Raw genomic sequence first — 6,592 nt, forward strand, 5'->3', positions numbered from 1 at the left:
GGAGCCCGATGTGGGACTCGATCCCAGGACGCTGGGATCATGACCTGAGCCGAAGGCAGCTGCTTAACCAACTGAGCCACCCAGGCATCCCTGTTACCATGTTTAAAGTGAAGTATTTATTTTATCAATATTCAGATGGAGTTAATGAGCAACTTCAAGGCATTGGATAAGGGATCTGAGTTGAAGGCTAATGAGTCTCCTCAATCTGATCCCTTACACTGAAATTTAGTTTTGTTGGCCTTACAAGTCCCATGGCCCTTTGGAAGGACCAAAAAAAGAAAACAACCAACTGGTTTAATCCAAAATTCTATACCTGCTCTAGGAGCCTCATCATCTATTCAAGTTGCCGAGGAATGTGGCAGACAACACAAATACTGTTTATGGTAAAGTGGCTTGAAAGCCACTCATTGGTTCTGTGCAGAAGAGGCCTCAGTTCCAAACTGAGTGAAACCTGAGGTTCGGGGGAAGTGGGTAATTGGTGGAAAGGATGGAAAATACCATCCCTCTGAAAGATCTTTCAAATCGTCTTACAAAGCAGGAGGCCCGGGTGAGTGTTATGTATACGCAGGTGCTCGGGAATCGTCGCTGATCTGTTTGCACTGAGCCCGCACCCACACTTTATGGAGGGAGACAGTCCAAGGAAAAGAAAATCAGAATGAATCTTAGGCCTGGCTGTCCTGTCCGGAACCACTGCAATAGTTTCTTACCCGGTGTCAACCCTTCTGTCTCTGCTGGCCGTTATCTTCCTAAAATGTGAATCAGATCATGGTCATGCTTCTGCCTATCTTTTGCATTTAGAATGAAATTCAAACTCCTTACTATGGCCTAAAGGTATAGCTGGCCCTAACCTTTGTGTCTCTCTCCCACTTCATCTTGTATACTTCTGGCTCACTGCACCCCAAACACACTAGTCTTTCAGTTCCTAGAATCTGGTCAAGCTTTTAACCACCCAAGGGCCTCTGCACCCTGGTGGGTCCCATAGCTACTAACCCTCACTTCCCCTCCTATACCTCTTCTCACAGCTGGCTCTTTCCACTTCCTTAAGTTTCCATGTGAAAATCTCCCCTTGGGGCGCCTGGGTGGCTGGCTCTGTCCGTTAAGTGTCTTCCCTCAGCTCTGGTCATGATCCCAGGGTCCTAGGATCGAGCCCTGCATCATGCTCCCCAGTGGGGAGACTGTTTCTCCCTCTCCCTCTGCCCCTGTCCTTGTGCATGTGCTCTCTCTCTTGCTCACTCTGTCTCTCAAATAAATAAAATCTTAAAAGAGAGAGAGAGAAAGAAAAAGAAAAGAAAGTCTTCCCTGACCACGTTATCTAAAGTAGGTTCCCCTCAACTTTCATTCTCTGATCACCCCCTGCTCATTTCTTTCATTGATTTTTATCAAATTGGCAGGTACATTCTTGTTTTTTGTCTGCCTGCCAACCAGAATGTAAAGTCCATGAGGGCAGGGACAGTATCTGTCTTGTGCAGAATTATGGCTCTGGAACAATGCTGAAAGCCTGACACGTGATGAGTAAATATTTGATGAATGAATAAATGACCTGGAAGTTGATCCCTAGACCAACAAGGATGACATGTGATGAAACAGATACCAGTTCCTCTTGATACTTTTGAGAAGGCAGTTTTTCTTACTGCAGAAGATGCTAAGATTTAGGGGGTCTTAAAGATAGGAATCTATCAAATACAAATCTCTAACATCTGGAAATCTAATGCTGAAGATAAAACATATTAAAATATCTAGGAAAAAAATAAATCGCCAAAATAAATATTTCCTAGTTTATGATAGATTCATTTACCCACCCACCCAACACACTCCGCCCCCCGCCCACCCCCACAAAGTGCTCGTCTGCTCACAGTCTCCACCTGAGTAGAGACAGCTCCACCCTGGGTCCAAAGCAGAATTCTAGGTATCATCCTTGATTCTGTCTTCTTTCTCTCCTTCCACATCTATTCCTATTTTCCTTTGCTGTATAACCAACCACCCCAAAATGTAGTGACTTAACCATGTATTATTATCTCTAATGGTTCGGCGGGTTGAATGGGCTCCGCTGTGTGGGAATTGCCTGTGTCTACAATGCAGTTGTAGTCAACGGTTGGGCAGGAAGCCTGCAGACCAGACTAGACTGGACATTCAACATGGCGCACTCCATGGCTGACAGCTGGGAGCTTGGCTGGGGCTGTCAACAAGAGCAGCTGTGTGGGTGTATCCTCTCCACTTGGCTTGTGCTTCTCAAAATATGGTAGATGTGTTCCAAGAGCATAAGTTCCAAGAAACAAGAAATGAAAGCTGCTGAGCTCTTAAGGCGTGGGCCCACAGACTGGCACAGGGTCTCTTCTATCATATTCTACTTGTCAGAGCAGTTACAGAGCACGCCCAGATTCAAAAGGAAGTGCCATAAAGCCCACCTATCAGTGCAAAGACTTGCCAATGAATGTGTAGTCATCTTCAGCTTGCCACAATACCCCATTACACTCTGGCCATTCCACCTCATAAAAATCCTGCCTATCCCTCCAGAATCTCCAACCTCACCTCGTCTACAGTAGAATAGACCACCGTCAAGTTCTCTCCTACATGAGTGCAAAAGCTTTCTTAATTGGCCTTCGGCCTTCAAACTTGTTCTCTGTATTCTAGTCTAAGTGATCTTTTCCAAAATCAAAAGTGACCGAGCTGAGCACATCTTCAAAATCTTTCCTAGGCCTCCACTGCTCTTCGGATCAAGTCCAAACACAGATTATTTCCGAAGATGAGCTTCAGTGATTTGGCCCTCAGTTACCCAGTGGATATTACCCTCAGCACAGCCCTCCTCCACGCCTCGCCAGTTTCCCATTCCTCGCCGCATTAGTCCGTGTCCAGCCAGAAGAATGCAAGCCACTGTAGGTATTTTAAGTAGAGGCACTATAATACAGGGAACTGGTTTCAAAGCTTGACAGGGCTGGAGAGGCGAAACAGAGAAGTTTCCCCAGAGGTTAGGAACTGCCTGAAACTCTGGAGCAAGAGGGAAAATGGTGCCACCTGGCCGTCCCGATCCCCATCAGGCTGGTCTAGAGCCGTGACTGCCTCTGTGGCCGCTGGAATCCTGGAGTCCCCTTCTTGGCTGCTCCTGATACAACCAACAGCAGGGGACTGTGGCTTCTCCTGCCTCCTGTCTTCCCCGAGCACTTTCCATTGGCAGAACTCACCAGAAGCCAGTTGGCAGAGGGCTGTGGAAGGGGTGGTTTGCTGACTCAGCCCCTGTGATCCATAAAAAGCAGGGATGGAGCTGAGGATGGACAGACAGATGAGGAGCAGAGCTGCTCCAAACATTTTCTGTTCCACAAACTTGCCATGCTCTTTTCCTTCTAGACACCCTTTCCCTCAGTCTGGAGCATTCTTCCCCTATCCGTCTATGGACCCTGCTTTCTTCTGCTTGTAAGAATTCTCAGTGCAGATGTCACTTTTTCCACAAATCTATCCTTACTCCCCCCCCCCCCCCCGATTAAATTCCTCTATTCTGGGTTAGTGTGTGCTCTCTACGACCCTTCTCTTAGCACATGGCACCTGGGTTGTAACTGGGCACTTACTGTTTGCTAGCCCTATGGAGTTGTGTTCCTCTCAAGGGTAGAACTCTACATATTCATCCTTTTTTTTTTTTTTAAGATTTTATTTATTTATTTGACACACAGACAGAGATCCCAAGTAGGCAGAGAGGCAGGCAGAGAGAGAGAGGAGGAAGCAGGCTCCCTGCCGAGCAGAGAGCCTGATGCGGGGCTCGATCCCAGGACCCTGAGATCATGACCTGAGCCGAAGGCAGAGGCTTAACCCACTGAGCCACCCAGGTGCCTCTACATTTTCATCCTTTTTTCTTTACCACCTAGGTCATACAAGGCACTCAATAAATATTTAATGCAAGGGCTCATAACCTTAGGGATAATTATGATGGCCTCTAAATGGTCTGTGAACTCTCAGATTTGTATGGAAAACAATGCATGTGTATATTTTTCCAAAGAGAGAACCCACCCTGAGATTCTCAAAGGGCTCTGCAACTCCTAAATGATCAAGAAATTCTATGTAAGGATGAGGAATGAACTCAATATTCCTAAGAGTTGGGTAAAGAAAAATATAAGTTCCGGGAAGAAACCGAGTATCAAAGACCATTTCAGTGGCTTACCCTACATTACAACTTTTATTGAATTTCTGTATGTAGAGAAATGAAATCAGTGGCGAAGACTGATGAGGTACCTACAAATACAAAATCATATGCAAAATATAAACCAGTTGCAAGTGCAATTAGTAACAGATCTATGGAGTGCTTTTAATATAATGACGAGTTAGTAGAACTGGGTGGGGTTTCAGATGTGGTGGCCAAACGATGAGTCAGATGTCCCAATTTCCAAAAGCGTCGTAAGTGTAGGGCAAGCATGTTCTGGGTCCCTTCCCCTCAGAAACCTTGAGCATACTCTAACCTCTAACTGTCGGGAAGTGGTGGGAAAAGAGTGTGGCTGTCAAGGGAAAGCAGTACAGTTGACTGAAATGACGGTTTATTTGTTCCTAGACTAAACTGCCCAAGCCTTAATGTGTCTTAGGTCACTTGAAAATCATTTGACTGGAATGTTTCTTGTATTAGTTTAAGTTACTTTTCTTTCAAGTAACCAAACCCATGTCGGGCTATCTCAAGTATAAAGGGGGATTTATGAGAAGGATAAAGGAAGCATAAGTGTAGTCAGGTTTCTGGAAGGAATTGGAGTCAGGAATTGGAAAAATGTCTCTTAGCCCAGCTCCTCTCTGTATGGCTTCCTCTTTGTTTTCTCTCTACAACCTGACACTGCTTTCCTTAGACGTGGAGGGCAGGGGACGGCCGGCAGCCCAGTTCAACTGAGCTACACCCCGTCTGTCCAGACGCTCTCGATAGGGTTCCTCAGCCTCACACCAACACTTCAGGCCAGAGCACTCCTCTGTGGGGGGCCAGTCCCGGGCACTGTGGGGTGTGTAGCAGCATCCCCGGGCCTCCTCCCACGAGAAGCCAATACCCACCCTCCCCTGGCCCCAGCTGTGACAACCGAAATGTCTCCAGACAGCACCAGCATCCCAGTGGCAAGGCAGTGGCTGAAAAATCACATGAGGTGAGACCCCCTGGCCTGGACTCCCCAGGTTTCCATAACCAACGTCAGATTTCCAGGCAGAGAGTCGGGTTGGGCGGGCTTGGGGTCTTGTGTCTAACTTGATCCGATTAACTCAAGCAGGGGGGCACAGAGTGCGTGGTGGAAATATGGTTACCACGAGTCCACATCCACGGGGGTGGTGGCCGGATCCCGGAAAAGAGGCATGGACAGATCCTCTGGTAGGTGTCTGTGACATTTCCTTCACCCTAGAAGTGAGGCGCTCTAGCCTGACTCTACTGACTCTATTTATGTGTGGTTTGGGGGGACACTTCCTCAGGGAGAGGTTTGTGGTATCCACATACCTTTAAATTTTTAGCTTCATATCTCCCACTATAAGGCTTTTGAAATAAAAATAACTGGCTTGTTTCATTTATCTCTTAAGCAATTATTTACTGTGTTTCCCCTGTGCCAGGAATTGGGCTAGGCCGTGGTGAGCTAAGCACATTGAGTCCTGTTTGCGCATTTTACCTCCAGAGTGATTTAATGGTTGTGATAGCTAACCCACTTTGGGTTACCCTTTTTCATTTCAAAGCCTTTTTACCTTTGATATCTAATCACTATTTTTTTTTAAGATTTTATTTATTTATTTAACACAGAGAGAGAGAGAGAGAGAGATCACAAGTAGGCAGAGAGGCAGGCAGCGAGAGAGGAGGAAGCAGGCTCCCCCCTGAGCAGAGAGCCCGATGTGGGGCTCGATCCCAGGACCCTGGGATCATGACCTGGGCCAAAGGCAGAGGCCCGACCCACTGAGCCACCCAGGCGTCGCTTTTTATTTATTTTTAGAGAGAGAAGGGGAGGAAGGGCAGAAGGACTGAATCTTTAAGGAGACCCCCTGCTGAACCGGAGCCCCACATGGGGCTCGATCCCATCACCTTGAGATTGTGACCCTAGCTAACTTAACTGACTGAGCCACCCAGGCGCCCCCTATCTAATTATTATTTTTCATTTTAAAGTTTTTAAATCAGTTGTCTTCTTTATTTCAGTGTGGCGTTATCTGCCTGTCAGAATTGTTAGTGTTGCTATTCGTGCCCCCATGCCCATATGTTAATAGAACAGTCGGTTTTGACCACTGAAACTCAGTTGCCCACGACTCTCAAAAAAAAAAAAAAAAAAAAAAAAGAATTCCAAGGTTAGTCTTGACTCCTACCAGAAATAAATAACAAAGCATTAGGAGGAACATCTTGTCTTTTCTCAGATAACAGAAAAATAAGTTCTTATGTTAGCTGGCAAGTAAGAATTCACTGTGCATGAAAGTTATATAGAAGGACTTAAAATTAGTTAAAAATTAACTAGGTTAAATTAAATTAAGTTTTAATTAACTAGGTTAATTAAAAATTAACTAGGTTTGCCGTGTTTCCTCTCTGCCCAGTTCCCAACACTGCGTGCTGCTCTTGCAGTTTCTGTGTGGTCTGTCAAAATCTCCCTCCAGATTCTCTTCAATCTGTCATGTAAGT

Source organism: Mustela nigripes, chromosome 6 (genome assembly GCF_022355385.1).
Source record: "Mustela nigripes isolate SB6536 chromosome 6, MUSNIG.SB6536, whole genome shotgun sequence".
In the NCBI taxonomy this organism is placed as follows: domain Eukaryota; kingdom Metazoa; phylum Chordata; class Mammalia; order Carnivora; family Mustelidae; genus Mustela; species Mustela nigripes.